Source organism: Hemitrygon akajei, chromosome 21 (genome assembly GCF_048418815.1).
Source record: "Hemitrygon akajei chromosome 21, sHemAka1.3, whole genome shotgun sequence".
Classification (NCBI taxonomy): Eukaryota; Metazoa; Chordata; class Chondrichthyes; order Myliobatiformes; family Dasyatidae; genus Hemitrygon; species Hemitrygon akajei.
Genome location: NC_133144.1, coordinates 54,225,776 through 54,245,078, shown reverse-complemented (window position 1 = coordinate 54,245,078; position 19,303 = coordinate 54,225,776).

Genomic DNA, 19,303 nt, shown 5'->3' with positions numbered 1-19,303 from the left:
GACAAAAGCGGGGGAAGGGAGGGAGGGAGGGTAGTGGGTGTAGACGGAAAGTGTAGAGGGGAAGAGGGGGAGAGAGGGTAGAGGGGGAGGGGGAGAGTGGGTACAGGGTGTAGAGGGGGTAGAGGGTGTAGAAGGGAAGAGGGGGAGGGAGGATAGTGGGTGTAGAGGGGAAGAGGGGGAGGGAGGGTAGTGGGTGTAGAGGGGAAGAGGGGGAGGGAGGGTAGTGGGTGTAGAGGGGAGGGGAGAGGGGGGTAGTGGGTGTAGAGGGGGAGAGAAAATAAGAATATTCAGGACAATTCAAAACAAATCCATATTTACAATATTTTCCTTTGAATGACAATTTCAAGTGTCTGAATCGTCCCACTATTACACCCACAAAAAGTGTTAATTACGGTCATATCCATGCAATGGGATGTTGATTGGATTCGCGTATGTGTCATCACTCAGTTAAGTGCTTGTTTCTTACTCTGCCTAGTCTGCACTTTACTGTTCAGAGCTGCATTTTAAATTTAACCCACAATTTATATTTGAATCTGAACGTTGGTCACTGAAGTCAGTATTTTGCTGTATGTCCTAATACTGACTCCACATCCCTCCAGTCAGTGAATCTTCTATCCATGCTAGTAGCTTTCTTGTAATACCATGGGATTTTATCTTGTTTAGCCCCCTCGTGTGCAGCATCTTGTAAAGGCCATCTGTAAATCCAAGTAAACATTATCCACTGGCTCACCTTTGTCTATCCTGCCTGTTATTTCTTCCAACAATTCCAAATGACTTGTCAGACAAGGTTTACACTCAAGGAAGCCTTGCTGACTTTGGCCTATTTTATTATGTGCCTCCAAGTAACCCGAAACCTCATCCTTCAAAATGGTCTCTAACATCTTACCGAACTCTGAACTCAGGTGGGAATATAAGTGGGCAATGTTATGGAGATAAATGTTTGCAAGATCAACAGGATACTAGATCAGCAGTTTGCCAAATGTGCAAACATCATTGAAAGCTACAACCAAGAAACTAAGGAAAATGGAGACATGACTCAGACTGGCATTTGAACAGCATGGACATGAAAGAAGATTGATGCGATAGAGAGAGGGAAGAAGATTTAAGGATTTGAAAATAAAATTCAATCCAGCCATCAGCATATTCTGTCTGAAATTCAGGTTCTATAAAGCGTGCAGATAGTTTCAGCTCTAAATAAATCTTGATTCCTAGTACAAATTTGCCATCCTGTGCTGCCCACAAAAACATCGGTTATGCTTGGATTTGCTTTAGGATAGAAGATTGGAATTGACAGTCAATGATTTCACTACCACGGTAGTGTAGTGGTTAGCACAACACTATTAAAGCTCAGGACGTTCTGGAGTTCGGAGTTCAATTCAGGCACCTATCTACATGTCAGGTAGGTTAATTGGTCATTGTGAATTGTCCTGTGATTAGGTTAGGGTCAATCGGGTTTGTTGGGGGTTGCTGGGGCGGCTTGTCTCGAAGGGCCAGAAAGGCCTACTCCTGCACTGGGGTGGCATGGCTCGAAGGGCCAGAATGGCCTACTCCTGCACTGGGGCACAATGGCTCGAAGGGCCAGAAAGGCCTACTCCTGCACTGGGGCACAATGGCTCAAAGAGCCAGAAAGGCCTACTCCTGCACTGGGGTGGAATGGCTCGAAGGGCCAGAATGGCCTACTCCTGCACTGGGGCACAATGGCTCAAAGAGCCAGAAAGGACTACTCCTGCACTGGGGTGGCATGGCTTGAAGGGCCAGAAAGGCCTACTCCTGCACTGGGGTGGCATGGCTTGAAGGGCCAGAAAGGCCTACTCCTGCACTGGGGCACAATGGCTCGAAGGGCCAGAAAGGCCTACTCCTGCACTGGGGCACAATGGCTCAAAGAGCCAGAAAGGCCTACTCCTGCACTGGGGCACAATGGCTCAAAGAGCCAGAAAGGCCTACTCCTGCACTGGGGTGGCATGGCTCAAAGAGCCAGAAAGGCCTACTCCTGCACTGGGGTGGCATGGCTTGAAGGGCCAGAAAGGCCTACTCCTGCACTGGGGTGGCATGGCTTGAAGGGCCAGAAAGGCCTACTCCTGCACTGGGGTGGCATGGCTCAAAGGGCTGGAAAAGCCTATTCTCCAGTGTGTCATTAAATAAAATCAACACTTGGGAGAAATAGAGGGAGGGAGGGAAGGTGGGCAGGAGGGTGTGGAGGGGTGGAAGGGGAAGGAAGGAAAGAGAGAGAAGGAGAGAAGAAGAGAAGGAGCAAGGATGGGAAGGGCATGAAGGAAGAAGGGAGGGAGAATGAGGGAGGGAGGAAGTAGGAAGTTGTGTGTGGAGGTATGAAGGAAGGGAAGAAGAGAAATAAGGTAGGAAGGGAGGAAAGGGGGGAGGAAGGGTGTGGAGGGGAGGGAGTGCAGGAGGGAGAGAGTGGAGGAGAGAGAAAGGGAAGGAAGAAGTGAGGGAGGGAATGGAAGAGGAAGAAGGGTAGGAAGGAGAGAGGAAGGGAGTGGAGGACGGATGGAAGGAAGAGGAATGGAAGAAAACATTGCATTTAAGGTGATAGGGAGAACAATTAGAATATGTGGGGCATGTTTCATTACCCAAAGAGTAGTAGGTTCGTGGAACGGGCGGCAAGCGGTGATGTTGGAAGTAGAAATGAAAGTGGCATTTAAGAAGCTGCTCAATTAAGTCACGGATAAGCAGGGAATAGAGGGATGTGGATCATGCGTAGGCGAAAGAGATTTAGTATAATCCAGTACAATCTTCTTTGCAGACATGGTGGGCCAAAGGGCCAGTTCCTAAACTGTTTACACTGTTCTGTGCCCTAGAAGGAGGGAAGGAAGGGGACGGGAGGAAAGGAGATAGTGGAAGGGTGAAGAGAGGGATGTTAAACAATTTGCAAAAAGAAAAAATCCAGCAGCCTTGTAATTTGAGATGATAAAGTGCGTATCGAGGAGTAACATACTGAGAAACAAAGCAAACCCTTCATCCCTCTTCCTGGTCTCAGAGGATGTGAGACATCTGTTGCCAGCTGGCCCTCCAGGTTAACTGATAGCAGGTATTCTACAAGATCCCTGTCAATTTTTGGTGTCAGCGGTAGCCTGGAAAAAAAAATGTACACTCAAGATGAAAAAGATGGCAATTTATAATCTGTCACTTGCCAGTGCAATGTTTTAATTAGCACAGCAGACATGTAACAACGTGCTTACTTTGATTACCTATCTTTAAATGAAGATTATAATAAAAACATCAACAGAACATATCACTGTCAGTTTGATACATCAACTCTGTTTTGACAAGTGTATTTTACACACTTTCATCTGGTCTAATTTTTCATTACCATCATAGTAAAATCACGCTTTATTATGCAGGGCAAATATTTTGCTTATGCTAAGCTGCAGGAGCCCTAATCATTAATTTAACAAAATGAAATTCCCTTGCCATTGTGGATTTTAAATCTATTTTAATTGCATCTAGCTGACTGGATTTTAATTAATAACCAGTAGCAATAATCATAGCTGGAGAAGATCCAAGTATATTCCTGCCAGAAACATAACTGACGGTCTTTACAAGAAGAAACTGAAATGCTGTTAAGTATTTACTAAGTGCCACGTTAATGTTCAGACTTGTTGATTAACTGCTGATAGAATCACACTGGATGTGATTTATTTTGTTTCTTCTTTGGAAATATCAATGACATTACTTAAAGAAAATAAATTACTTAAATTCATAAGTGCTATCCATAAATTTTAAAGCAGGATAGTCGGAATCATTTTCTCTGGGGTAGAAATGTCATCCACTGGAGGGTAGATGCTTAAGGTGAGAGGGGAAAGTTTAAAGGGGCAAGTTTTTTTTTACACAGTGACTTAAAGGTTCCTGCAAAGGGCTGCCAGTGTAGAGTAGAAGCAGATATGACAAAGGCCATTTAATAGACTATAAAACCAAAAGACATAGAGCAGAATTAGGTCATACAACCCAACATTTATCATTTGGCCCATCAGATCTGCTCCACTATTCCATCATAGTTAATTTATTATCCCTCTCAGCCTCTTTCCTCTGCCTTCTCTCCATAATCTTTGATGCCCTTACTAATCAAGAACCTATCAACTTCCATGTTAAATATACCCAATGACTTGGCCTCCACAGGCATCTGTGGCAATGAATTCCACAGATTCACCATGCTCTTGCTAAAGAAATTCCTCCTCATCTCTATCCTAAAAAGGTGTCCTTCTGTTCGGAGTCTGTGGCCCCTGGTCCTAGACTCCCCCACCATAGTAAATGCTCTTTCCACGTCTTCTTGAGCTAGAGAGGCCTCCACTGCTCAGGGTCGACCATGGATGGTGCTCCTAGCTGTCTGTGTACACAAGCCAGGGTAGTATAATAGGAAGAGCAAGCTGTTGTCCATGTGGCAAGCTCCCCCTCTCTGCACAGCTGATGAGCCCAAAGGAACGGCCGAGACTGATACAGTTTGGGGCCAGCAGCAGCACGGGAGTTGGTCGTCCGTGTTGAACTCAGTGTAGGACTGCATTAGGACTCCAGTGATGCACCATCAATAATTCCCTGAGACGTGAGGTGAGATATCGGCTTTTATTGACTGGAAGAAAGAACAAGCAGTAATTGACCACCATACTACATCCTGGAGACTGAGGGCTGGGCTCAGGCCTCAATCGCCATTATACCGGGGTCTGTGGGAGGAGCCACGGTCCATGGGAGGAGCCACAGGAGCAGTCAGCAGGGAGGGCGTGTCCAGACAGGTATATGTAGTTCACCACATCCAGCTCGGGATTTTTCCTCAGAGTTTACTCCTGAAGCCTCCCCCATGAAGTGAGTATAGGTGCTATGCAGCAGAGGTTTGAGATCAGAGTTTTCCTTCTCCTAGATGAGTTGTGAACCACAGCTGAAAAGCCCCATCTGCCGGAAGTGACTGGTTTGAAGGCGCCAGTATCCCGCCTTTGTTCCTTCTCCTGTCAGTAAAAACAGTTCCACTGGGCTAAACAGTAACTAACCGACATGTGAAGGCCCGGAGCTGGAGTTAGAGGCCACTTAAGTCGCATACCATTGGGAGCGTTTAATAGGTAGTGGGAGCTTATCCCCACTACCACTCCCAGCTATAACAACCTCAAGGAACCTCCACTCTATCTAGGCTTTTCAATATTTAATAGGTTTTAATGAGATCGCTCTCTCATTTTTCTAAACTCCAGTGAGTACAGGCCCAGAGCCGTCAAGCACACCTCACACATTAACCCTTTCATTCCCAAGATCCTCTGGATCTTCTACGATGTCAGTACATTCTTTCTCACATAAGGAGCCCAAAACTGCTCACAATATCCCAAGTGTGGTCTGACCAATGCCTTATAAAGCCTCAGCATCACATCCTTGCTTTTATATTCTAGTCCTCTTGAAATGATGACTCATGAATATGCAGGGATGGAGGGATGTGAATCATGTACAGGCAGAAGGCATTTGCTCCATTTGCCTACCAGCACAACAGGTCCACAGTAGATTCCATCTCATTGGCTCTTCATTAAACTCTGGAACATCTGGACAGCACTGATGCAAATATCAGGATGCTCTTTTTTGATTACAACTCAGTATTCAATACTATTCTCCACTCGAAACTAATTAATAAGCTTCAAGACCTTGGCCTTAGTACCTCCTTGTGCAATTGGCTCCTCGATTTCCTCACTTGCAGACCCCAGTCATTTCGGACTGGCAACAACATCTCCTCCACAATCTCCATCAGCACAGGTGCACCACAAGGCCGTGTGCTTAGCCCCCTGCTCTACTCGCTTTACACTTATGACTGTGAGGCAAAGCACAGCTCCAATGTCATATTTAAGTTTGCTAATGACACCATGGTCATTGGCTGAATCAAAGGTGGCAATGAATCAATGGGAGATTGAAAATCCCCACCATTGAGCACATCTACAAAAAGCATTGTTCGCAGGAAAGCAGCGCCCATCATCAGGGATCCCACCACACAATTCATGCTCTCTTCTCGCTGCTGCCATCAGGAAGAAGGTACAAGAGCCTTAAAACTCACACTACCATGTTCAGGAACAGTTATTACCCCTCAGTCGTCAGGCTTGTGAACCAGAGGAGATAATGTCACTCAATTATTTATCTATTTATTTGTTTTATTTCCAAATTTGTTGTCTTTTGCACACTACCCTGCTCTATAATGATTATCGGATTCATTAAGTATGTCTGCGAAAAATGAATTTCAGATTTGTATATGGTGACATATATGTACTTTGGAAATAGGCCCTTTGGCCCGCTGAGTCTGTGCTGGCCCTTCAACCAATATTTACACTAGAGTGCTGCTTTAATCTAGTTTTTATTCTCCTCAAATTCTCATCAACGACTACCAGATTCTACTACAAGCGGCAATCAGTGGCCACGTAACCAACCCACCTTTTACCTTCTCTCCTCCACCCACTCTGTCTACCCATCAATCACGCACTCCTTCCACAGCTACCACTCCCTCACTATTCCCACCTCTCCAGCCTACTTCCCTTATTTGATTCCATTTTCCATCTTCTTTTCCTATCAGATTCCACTCATCTGCAACGTGTGTCACTACTTCCAATCTTCTGTCCTCCATGTGCCTTCCACCACTCCTCACCTACTTACACTCTTCAGCAGGTTCAACAACAGGTATTACACCTCAGCCACCAGGCCCCTGAACCAGAATGGTTAACTTCACTCACCTCAACACTCAACTGATTCCACAACCCGTGGACTCACTTTCAGGGACTCTTCAACTCATGTTCTAAATACTATTTTGATATTTATTTATCCGTGATTGTTTTGCTTTTTTTGTATTTGCACAATTTGTTGCCTTTTGCACGTTGGTTATTTATCCATCTTTGTTTGTGAGCAGTTTGCATTGATTCTATTGTGTTTCTTTGTATTTACTGTGAATTCCCACACAAAAATGAATCTCAGGATAGTCTATGCAGCTACCATAAGATATGAAATTTACTTTGAACTTTGAAGTCTGAACCGATCATACTCCTTCTCTGACCCCTCACTTTTTCTCACTAGCAACCTCCCTTCTGTCTTTCATTGCAGACGAAGGGTTTCAATGCAAAATAGCCCATCTCCCTCCACACATGCTGCCTGCCCTGCTGAGTGAAATATTGAAGGGGAACATGAAGGGGAACTCTTTCATTCTGAGGGTGGTAAGAGTGTGGAACAAGCTGCCAGTGGAAGTGTTGGATGTTAGTCCAATATCCACATTTAAGAGAAAATTGGATAAGTACATGGAGAGGAGGGAAATGGGGGGGGGGGTGGTTATGGTTCAATGGGTCTAGGCAGAATATAGTTTAGCATGGACTCGATGGGCTGAAAGGTCTGTGTTTAAGCTGTAGTGTTCTATGAACTTATGACTCTATTTACGTGGAATCAGATACCTGAGGAAATGGTTGAAGTAGGCACAATCAAGAGAAAATCTGCAGATGCTGGAAATCCGAGCAACACACACAAAATGTTGGAGGAACTCAGCAGGCCAGGCAGCATCTATGAAAAAGAGCACAGTCGACTTTTCAGGCCGAACCCCTTCAGCAGGACTAGATAAAGAAAGCTGAGGAGTAGATTTAAAAGTTGGGGGGAGGGGAGAGAGAAACACCAGGTGATAGGTGAAACCTGGAGGGGGAGGGATGAAGTAAAGAGCTGGGAAGTTGATTGGTGAAAGAGACAGAAGACCATGGAAGAAAGGAAGAGGGGGAGGAGCACCAGAGGGAGGCGATGGGCGGGCAGGGGGATAAGATGAGAGAGGGAAAAGGGGACAGGAAATGGTGAAGATGGGGAGCAGTGGAGGATATTACCCGAAGTTTGAGAAATCGATGTTCATGCCATCAGGTTGGAGGCTACCCAAAAAGAATATAAGGTGTTGTTCCTCCAACCTAAGTGTGGCCTCATCATGCCAGTAGAGAAGGCCATGGATGAACATACCGGAATGGGAATGGGAAGTGGAATTAAAACATGTGACCACTGGGAGATCCCGCTTGTTCTAACAGATGGGGCGTAGATGCTCGGTGAAGCGATCTCCCAATCTACATCGGGTCTCACCGATATACAGGAGGCCACACCGGGAGCACTGAACACTGTAAGTGACCCCGACAGACTCACAGGTGAAATGTTGCCTCACCTGGAGGGGCTGTTTAGGTCCCTGAATGGTCATGAGGGAGGAGGTGTAGGGGCAGGTGTAGCACTTGTTCTGCTTGCAAGGATAAGTGCCAGGAGGTAGATCAGTGAGGAGGGATGAATGGACAAGGGAGTCACATAGGGAGTGATCCCTGCAAAAAACGGAAAGTGGTGGGGAGGGAAAGATGTGCTTGGTGGTGGGATCCCATTGGAGGTGGCGGAAGTTTTTGGAAAACTAGATGCTGGATGCGGAGGCTGGTGGGTTGGTAGGTGGAAGACACAATAACAACTTTGAAAAGACAGTTGGTCCACCCCATGGATTAGAAAAGTTTAGGTTATGGGCCAAGTTCTTGCAAGTGGGAGTAGGTTGGATGGGGCATCTTGGTTAGCATGCACCAGTTGGGCCAAAGGGTCTGTTTCAGAGCTGTATAACTCTGTAACTCTAAAACAGCAAGACTGTAGATTGTAGCACAGGGTATTACTGATAACAAGAGAATTAAACACACAGGAGGGTTTACCTCTCAATCACCATTTAAGCATTGCTGTCTTTATTTGGTGGTCAAAGGTATAAAGTAGCAGCTCAAGCTGAGAAAATCCTCTATAAGCAGCCATGGAGGTAAAACCTGAGAGGATGTGAGTATTGCTCAAATTCTGGCATTTACTGTGCATCCCTGATTGTTCCGAAGCTGAGAAGGGAGTTAAAAGTCAACCAATTGACACTTCTGGAGTCACATTTGAACTCTGTAGACTAAGAATGACTTTGCTAAAAGACATCACATATGGATTTTTACCACAATCCAGTCAGCTTTTCACAAAAATCCAGTTAATTTAAATTCCCCAGCTACCCTGGTGGGATTTCAACTCCTGTCCCTGGATCAATGGTCCAGAACTCTGGTTGGTAATCCATTAATTTAATCCCTTAATCACAGCACACAATTGTCTCGTAGCATGCACGGGAATGACAGAAATGTCTTTTACTGCTAATAATGTTCTTAAAATAGAAGATCAGGTTGAAAATGCCCAGGAATTAATATTTGTCAATGGAACTTTATTCATGAAAATACAAATAAAGATTGCTGAAAACACTCAGCAGTTCAGGAACATCTACTGAGAGGGGAACAGAGTTAACATGTCAAGTGAATGAGTTTTCATCAAAAGTACAGAAGGTGTGAAGTTAAGCATAAGAGTCACAGAATCATATATACAGAAAGAGGTATTTAAGTCAAACACGACAAGATACACATCTGGGGCAGTCCAATTTGTCCATTTTTGACCCATATATTGAGAAATGTTTCTTGTCCATTGCCTTTTTAAATGTTGTTTATTTTATTTATTTATTTAGAGAAATACTGCAGAACGGGCCCTTTGGCTCTAACGAGCTGCACCACCCAACAATATTTAACACAAGCCCAATCACAGGACGATTTACAATGACCAATCAACCGACTAACTAACACATCTTTAGAATGTGGGGGAAACCGGAGCACCCGAAGGAAACCCACGCATTCGCAGGGAGAACATACAAGCCTGTTGCAGACGGTGGCAGAATTGTACTCCAAACTCCAGAATGTTCCAAGCTGTAATTGTATCACACTAACCGCTATGCCACCATGGTGCTTCCGTGGGTTATTATACCTGCCTCACCTGCTTCCGCTGCCAGTTTGTTCCATATACTGGCCACTCACTGTGTTAAAAAGTTGCCCTTCTGGTAACCGTTAAATCCCTCAAATCAAAACTTTTGAAACTTAGGAGAAGTTTGGATAACTGCGTGGATGGGAGGGGTGTGGAGGGCTACAGTTCAGGTGCGGGTTGATGGGACTTGGCAGAACAGCAGTTCAGCATAGCTTTCCTATAATGGAGTGACCAAATCTGAACTCAATAGTCTGTGCAGCCTAACCCAATGTTTTATACATAACATCCTGACTTCTATACTCAAGGCTAAGTTCTAACTTGCAGAGTAAGGAGAGGGATGGAGAGAACAAAGAGAATATGTGATGGGGCTCTGATCAAGAGTATCTGAAGGACACAGGTGGTGGTAGCACTGGCTGTGAGAAGGGGGAAAACATCAATATTTTAAAGATTTGCTTTATTTTGTCATTGAAACATCAAAACATATGGTGAAATGGGTCATTTCATCAACAATCGACACAGTCCGAGGATGTGCTGGGGGCAGCCTGCAAGAGCCACCAAGTTAGCATGCCCTCGACTTATTAACCCTAACCTATACGTCTATGGAATGTGGGAGCACCCACGCAGTCATGGAGGGAATATACAAACTCCTTACAGCAGGAATTGAATGCTGATCACTGCTGCTGTTATAACATTACACCAATCATGACAGAATTCTGCTGCCCATCTTAAAACTTAACACAGGCAGCCCTGTTTGGTTTACTAAAGTTTGCCTGTACAGAATTCACAAAACACCATCCAAAAATTTGCGACACAGTATAAAATCCAGTCTCACAGAAATGATACGCAAAAATAGACAAATGCAATTTTTTTTTCCCAGCTCAGATTTCTTGTTGGGTATGCAGAGGACGTGGCTTCACAGTAAGGAAAATTGTGATGTGTTCATTTCAAACTCAACCCTCTGTCAATTAGGGCTGCCTGTCCGTATTTCATTTCTAACTTTTTACAGATCTGATGATTCCAAAAGTGTACAGGTTTGTAAGTTAATTGGTGACATGGGTGTAATTGTGTGTCATGGGTTCGTTGAGCTGGAAGGATTTGCACCATACTGCATTTCAAAAGGTAGGTCGTCAACCTCATACTCTTTTGTTAAGTTACATCTCGGTCTAATATACTTGGCCTTACAAAAAAATGCACAACCTTTATCAGAATCAGAATTACTATCATTGATGTATGTCGTGAAATTTATTGTTATGTGCTGGCAGTACAGTGTGAGGCATAAAAATTACCACAAGTTACAATCAATCAATAAATAAATAAAAGAATGGAAATGAGGTAGTGTTCATAGCACATACGGAGCAAGATGGAGCTTGAGAGTGGCAACTTTTTTTTATGTACAGCTCCTGAGGGAATCACGTAATTTCATTTAGAGCCACTGTGGCTGAAATCTGCAGCCACAGATAATGCAATAAGGAACATAGTTTTATTCAAATAAAATAAACCTTTAGAACACAACATCTGCAGATTTCCTCATGTAAACCTTTAGAATTTTGCTTGATCTAAATCAATTACGATCTCTGCCATAACACTTACCAAACGGCCTAACATCATTCCTGATCCTGATCAATCCAGGATAATTGTTCCTCAAAAGATCCAATGGACTCCTGTAGGACAGTGATCAGAGTTATACATAGTATTTCAAATTTATTCTAGACAAAGTCTTGTGCAGATGCAATATCCCAACAAACATATTGAAATAAAGGCTATCTACGAACCCCTATGAACCAAAGAAATGTGAGACAATAGAATTCAAAGGTGAACTGAAAGGGTAGCCAATCAGGACTGAGACAAGTGAATGGGAGCACTCCCAGAGAGAAACATCAACAACTGTGCACTGAGGACGTTACCTCAACTACTGATGAAACGTCTGCTAATAATCAAACTCGGTTAACATCACAAGATCAAATGCCTCAACCTGAGCCACCAATATTCACCACCATCCCAACTCTTATACTCAATATCTTCCCTTATGAAGGCAAGTGAACCAAATGCCTTCATCACTATCCTGCCCACCAGTGTCGCCGTTTTCAGCAAGTTGTAGACTTGTACCCCAAGATCTCTCTGTACATCAATGCTTCTAAAGTCCCTGTGCATCCTACCAGATTCTGATTTCCCAAAGTGCTTTACGTCACAGCTCCCTGGGTGAAATTCCATTGCCTAGCCCAAGCATCCAAATGGTTTAGCCAACTTTGTTCACTATTTAAAACTCCTGCAACATTTGCACCATTTGTAAAGTTACTAATTCTTACTACATTCAAGTCATTTCTATACAAGTAACAAAGGTCCTAGCATTGATCACTGTGGTACACCAATTTTTACAGACTTCCAGTCAGAAAAAAAGAATCTTCCTTGCTCTAATCTATTAAGCCCTTTCAAAATTCTATATGCTCTTATTTCATTTGAAAGATAGAGAATGGAAAAACTTACAAATATAAGTACCTGGATGGAGAATTAGGACAGGGAATATAGTACATCAGCAGTATTCAACTCCCGTGACTTGTGACTTGGAGGAAAGGTCAAGTGATTGAAGCAAGAGACAGACCAGAACACACTGAAGTAATAGGTGATGACAAATTTATTCCAGTAATAATACAAATCAAATGCGTCTCAAGTCAACAGTGAGTTACAGTAGGTCAGGAAGCCATACATCCTTCAGATGAAGGTGCTTCAACAGAGCCAGACACCCAGACTCTGGTAATAAGATCCAAACATGAAAGCCACAGTAAATAAACTTAACCTCTGATTGCTCTATATTCATGAAGTCTTCCATGGATGTAAGTAAATCATGAGAGCAAGTCACAATGTCACCACATGTGTGCCAATGGCAAATATCTTTGTTGTTAGCAGGTCTTGATTATTTTCAGCAATTAGTGATAAAGAGACCCAGAGCAGGCAGAAGATCAGAGCAGGGTGTCCAAAAAGAGGAAAAGATTTGAAGATGGGAGGAGGGGTCATCAGTGCGGGCTGTAGAGTCCTTGCCAAAGAAGTAGACATGGACGTAGAGACGACAGAAGAAGAGCTCACCAACGTGGCAGGTGCAGAACTCACTGAGGTGCGGGCGCAGTGGGGCACAGGTTCTCTGTTGTTAGTCTGCAATGTACAACTTATGCCCATAGGGCAGGATGGTAGCGTAGTGGTGAGCACAATGCTCTACAATACAGATTGACCCGGGATCAGATCCTGCCTGTAAGGAGTTTGTACATTCTCTCTGTGATGATGTGTGTTTCTCCAGGTGTTCCAGTTTCCTCCCAAGGTCCAAAGACGTATCAGTTGGTAGGTTAATTGGTCATTGTAAATTGTCCCATGATTAGTGGGATTGCTGGCAGTGTGGCTTGAAGAGTCTATTCTTCACTGTATCTCCAAAAAAAATGTTCTGAAACTCCCAGGACTTCCTAGAGAAAATCATAGGCAGTTTTTATCAGAACTATGACGAGCTTAGAACCACCTGCAAATAAACAGCATGACTGCTAGGAAAAAAGGCCAATGAGTCAGGAATGCCCTGGGGATTGAGGATGTTGCAAAGAGCCAGGTCAACAATTGCAGAGTATCTCACCAGGTTTACTGGTTAATGGAGGGCTAATGACTTTTCATGGTATAATACTGAGAAAAGCATAAAAAGAAGCCATTTGCCCATTGAATTCATGCTGTCTCTTTGGGAAGCAATGCTGTTAGATCCATTCCTATTATTTCGCTTTATCACTATAACCTAAGATCTTTCATATGTCCATTATTTCTCATTTGATTCTTTGCTCCATTAAACCACACAAGGGACTGCTTGAGTTATGACTGTTCTAGTTTTGTAAATACCCACTTGGTAGGAAGCTGCCACGTAAAACTGAGCTGTCATGAGATGTGTACCTATATTTCAAGCAAAGAGACGGAACTACACAGTGAAACCAGACCAGCAGTGCAACACCTTCACCAGCAGTCACCAGCAGGCACAGAGAGAATGTATAAAATGCACAATCACAAAGCATGGGAGGCCAAGATTAAATGGTGGTGGGTAGTCCTGGCACCTCGAGGCAGCTGAACTATCTGAATCAGAATCAGAATCAGCCCAGTTAAAGGAGTCAGATACAACTTGCACAAGCATAACACAATTGTCCAAAGGAAGCCACACATTCACTTCCTTACCTGTACGTGCCAAGGACCAATTCAACTTTGTGGCAAGGATTCTTCTGAGGGACTTTAACTAAAGAGGGACCTTAATCATAGTGTGAGCATTGACCTGGCCCCTACAACAAGGATCCCTCGGGCAACACCTTCAAATCTGCAGCCACAGAAACGTAGTGATAGCAACCCTATTACAGTGTGGGGCGTTGGAGTTTGGAGTTCCTTGCCAGTATCCTCTGCAAAGAATCTTCGTACATCCTCTCTATGGAATGTGTGGCCTTTCTAGGGTCAACCAGTTTCGTCCCACAGTTCAAAGACGTACTGGGTAGGTTAATTGGTCATTGTGAATTGTAACATGTCTAGATAAGGATTAAATCAGCATGTTGGGATTTACTGGTGGTGTGGCTCAAAGGGCTGGGAGGACCTAATGCACGCTGTATCTCTAAATAAATAAATAAATTACTTTTCACATTATATGTTAATGATCCGGTTAGAAGATTTGATAGCCCTGTGACCAAGTTTGCAGATGATGCAAAGTTAGGTGGAGGGACAGGTAGTGTGAGGAAACAGGTAGTCTCCAGGAAGACTTGGATGGATTAGCAGAATGGGCAAAGAAGTGGTAGATGGTGGGGAAGGGTATGGTCATGAACTTTGATAGATGGAATAAAGGTGTAGACTATTTTCTAAACTGGGAGAAAATTCAGAAATCAGCAGTGCAAAGGGACTTGGAAGTCCTGGTGCAGTGTCTCCTGCAGGTTAATTTGCAGGTGGTGTTGATAGTAAGGAAGGCAAGTGCAATGTTAGCATTCTTTTCAAGAGGAGGGGCATATAAAAGCAAGGATGTGACATTGACACTTAATAAGAGCACTGGGGACACCACAGTCAGAGTATTTCAGCCTCATATCTAAAAAGGATGTGTTAGTATTGGAGAGGGTCTAGAGGAGGATTACAAGAATGATTCTGGGAACAAAGGGGTTAACATACAAGGAGTGCTCAATGACTCTGGGACTGTATTTAGTGGAGCTTAGAAGAATTAGTGGAGATCTCATTGAATATTGAAAGACCTAGGTAGAATGGATGTGGTGAGGATGTTTTGAATAGTGGTAGAATCTAGAACCAGAGGCTACAGCCTCAGAATACACAAAGATGCCTTTTGAACAGAGATGAGGAGGAATTTCTTTAGTCAGATGACTGGTGAATCTGCAGAATTCATTGGATGGCTGTAGAGGCCAAATCATTGGGTATATTTAAAGCATAGGTTGATAGGTCCTTGATTAAAAAGACACCAAATGTAACATGGAGAAGGTAGCAGAGGGAAATTAAATTAGCCACGATTGAATGATGGAGCAGACTCGAAGGGCTGAATGGCCTAATTCTGCTTCTGTGTCCCATGGTCTAAGTGGCACAGTATGATCCAATTTCCTGACCTCAGGCCGTTTTCTACTTAAATAAAAGTCCCAGTTTGAATGATTGCACTTTATCGAACTGCAAGATCTCCTTTATTTAATCTGCCAAGGCTCCCACCATCTGTAATCTTTCCAGTAGATCCACACTTGTTTTGGAAATACCTACTTAGTAGAAAGCTGCCACGTAAAATCAAGCCTTTGCTAGGCGCTTATTTAAGTATTTACACTCCAAGCAGAGAGTCTGAATTGCACAAGTGAAGCTGACAGTTCCAATGACTTTAAATTTCGCAGCCAAACAGGCAAGGTGGCCAAGCCTATTGTCAACAATTAAGTACTGGGGTCATCTTGAAAACATTAATGTAAGTAAAAACAGATTACTTTAATCCTTAGAAATTGAGTGTTTAGCGCGAGTCTGGCATCTGACCATAAATTGAAAGGGCGCAGAGGAGAGCAACAAGAAGGAATGTAGAACATTGGGGCAAAAGCACAAACTAAGGAACCGAAGCTTTTTTTTGTTTAGGAAAAGAAAATTGAAGGGGAACAAAAGTCCAGCTATGATAATATACTCCTTTTTAAAATACAGCAATTTTAAAAAAATTTCACTTATGCAATATTCAAAAATGTTTCTAATAGTAATAGTGCGTTCATTCAACTCGAAGATTATGTTCTCCCATGGGGTTATTCCCTTAATGGACAACACCTATGTGTGGCTTTGTTCAACGCGGGAAGGCTAATGCAGGGGCAGCCACCACATGGTGGTTGACAGATAGGAGTCAGGGTCCAGTGGCACGGCACAGAAGACTGGAGAACCTTCACTGCTGCAGCCTTCCACCACCTTCACTGCCATTGCAATGGTATATCACATCCCGCAAGCTCCACTGTTCGGGTCACGGTTGAATTGCTCTTTGTCTCGAATCTCCCCTTTGACTCTACCACCGTGGGTGACCCTACCAGAAACTAAGCTCCGGGTGGCATTGCTCTCGGGACCTCAGGAACTCTCAAGCCTCTTCAGCATGACAAGGTGATGATGTGTTGGTAGGGGAGGGTTTAAGCCAAGCTGGCAGTGGCAAAGGAAGTAAACTGGTGAACAGGCTAGCTTTAACTTGTGTGGTGCCAAGCTTGAGCATGATTGGAATTGCACTCATCCAATCAACTGGGGAACTTTCCATCTCTCTGCCAATCAGCGTAATGAGGATTGCAGAAAAAGTTTAGGGAACTGGGGATCATCCCAGAGTCCAAATCTAGAAGGCCCAGTTATGTTGCTATTCAATGATAATCTGACAGACGTGGTTTAATTAATTTTCTGAAGTATAGCAAATGGAGCTGAACATTGGCAATTATTAGCTAACATCATAAAACGATAGAAGGTACTATCAATGTGTCGATTGCTGTCATAATTTGCTCACAACGTCAAGATTGTTAGATTCAGATTTAGATGTACTTAGCTTGAATTTGGAGGACAGAGCAAAGTCAAGAAGGCATGAAACAGTGACTCCTTTGCTTGCATCTTCAGAAGCAGCTCTATTTCTATCTTTAATATCTCATTTTTTTCATTCAAAGGTTCTTTTGAAGACCCTGGCCTGGAATTACTCTCTGACTTTGGTTTTTGGCAGGAATGGGACCCACTCTCAGGGCCTCACGACCAGCCGCTTTTTGCTATCCCAAGGATGCAGCCTGGAAGACCAGCACCCCTTCAGGGTGCCGGATTTTCGTGGCTCTGGAGACAGGCTGATTCAAGGCTGTTGCCCCTGACTGAGGCGTCACGGGAGAACGCGGAACATCGGGAGCAGCAGGTTGGCTGCTGTGAGCTGTGTGACAAGAGACCTGAGCTCTCTGGGTGCAGAGCTCGGAAAAAGCAATGCAACAGACTTTCAACATCGTAAATCGGTGAGTTGTTTGTTATGTCTCCCCTCTCGTTGTGAAACGGGGACACGTCTTTTTCCCTTACTAGGGAGAGAGAGAGAGAGTCTGTGGAATGTCAAATTACCGGGTGAACGAGTAGTCTTCGGGGGAACTGCAAGTCCGTGTCTTTATTGATGCTTTGCTGCAGGCTTGAGTGCTCGGTGGGGGGTGCAGATGCTTTTTTTTGCTGGTGGGGGTGGTCATTGCCTTACTGCTGCTTGTGTGTAGGAGGGAGAGCCGGGGGGGGGGGGGCTTTGGGGTTCTAACGTTTAACTGTCATTCATTCTTTGGGACACTCCTCTGTTTTTGTGGATGTTTGCAAAGAAAAAGAATTTCAGGATGTGTATTGTATACATTTCTCTGACGTGTACCGATTGAACCTGTTGAATTCATCCAGGACCATTCAGCTGCAGTTCTCATATAGTTTTGAGGTCTAAAGGTGGATCAGACATTTGGATCCACAGGCAGGCCCAGTTCCTTGCTTAGGCAGGGGTTGAATCTAGCCATGACCAACTTCTCAAAGGACTTCATCACAAGTAGATGTGAGCGTCAATGGGTGATAGTCACTGAGGCAGCTCACTCTGCTGTTGCTGGGCACTGGTATGATTGTTGCCCTTTCAAAGTAGATGGGAACCTCCAACTGCAGCTATGAGAGACTGAAGGTGTCCTTGAACATTCTTGCCAGTAGGTTGGCACAGGTTTGCAGAACCTTACCAGATACAAGAGGACATGGCTTTAAGGTAAGGGGAGGGAAGTTCAAGGGGGATATTAGAGGAAGGTTTTTCACTCAGAGAGTGGTTGGTGCGTGGAATGCACTGCCTGAGTCAGTGGTGGAGGCAGATACACTAGTGAAGTTTAAGAGACTACTAGACAGATATATGGAGGAATTTAAGGTGGGGGGTTATATGGGAGGCAGGGTTTGAAGGTCAGCACAACATTGTGGGCTGAAGGGCCTGTAATGTGCTGTACTATTCTATGCTCTATGTTCTATACCAGGCCCTGATGCCTTGTGAGGGTTCACCCTCTTGAAAGATGTTCTGACATTGGCCTTGAAGGTAGAACTCACAGGGTCACCGAATGCCGCAGGGATTTACATAGATGTAGTTTTATTCCCCCCTTTAAAGCGTGTTTAAAAGGGCCAATAATAAGAAGTGAAGTTAAGCGGAGTGGCCTTTCATGGAAAGGGCCTTTGCTAGAGTGGTCAGTCAGCAGGCTGCAGTGGCAACAGGTGCAGGCTGGAACTTAAGTTTGAGAAGTTAGAGGCATAACAGGATGATAGTTCAGGCAGTGGAATGTTCCTCCAGTGAATGTGGGACTTCAAGTCCCCCCGATAAGTACATCTTCAGGAAGTACATCCAGCTTCAGCTCCTGTCTGTGAAGGTCAGGGAACTAGAGCTAGATCTGGATGCACTCAGGACTATCCGGGAGGCTATCAACTTCATAGGCGAGTCTTTTACTGAGTGCAGGCTTCAGAGAGTAGATGGGGTGTCCACCAGGAAAAGCAAGGGGAGTAAGTATTCAGTGCATAGTTCCCCTGTGTCCATTCTCCTTAGCAACATGTATACCTCTTCAGATACTATTGGGGGTTATTGACTTATTTGAGACACAGTAGCAGCAGCCAGGCCAGTGGCACTGTAGCTGGCTCTGAGGTTCAGAGTGTAAGGGTAAAGCCAGGCAGAGTGGTAGTGACAAGAGACTCGATGTTAGGGAGGGCAGGCAGCAGGTTCCATGGTCTCGAAGGAGAAGTCAGTGTGATGCGTTGCCTCCCAGATGTTGCTATACTATTAACATGGTTGGTCTATTGCACACTTCAGAGGTCGAGGACGACCTGACACAGGGGTGAGACTGCTGAGAGTACCTTTGCAAGGTATCCCAAACAGGTTTCTCTACAGATGGTCAAACCAGTGACTCCAGTCCTAATTTTCAGCCACTTTCCTCTCTGCACCATGTGGAAGTCATCAGGTTTCCTCTCCTATCCGATTTCTTCTTCTTCAGCCCTTTATCTTTTCTACCTATCAACTCACAGCTTCTTACTTCATAACCTTCATCCCCACCCA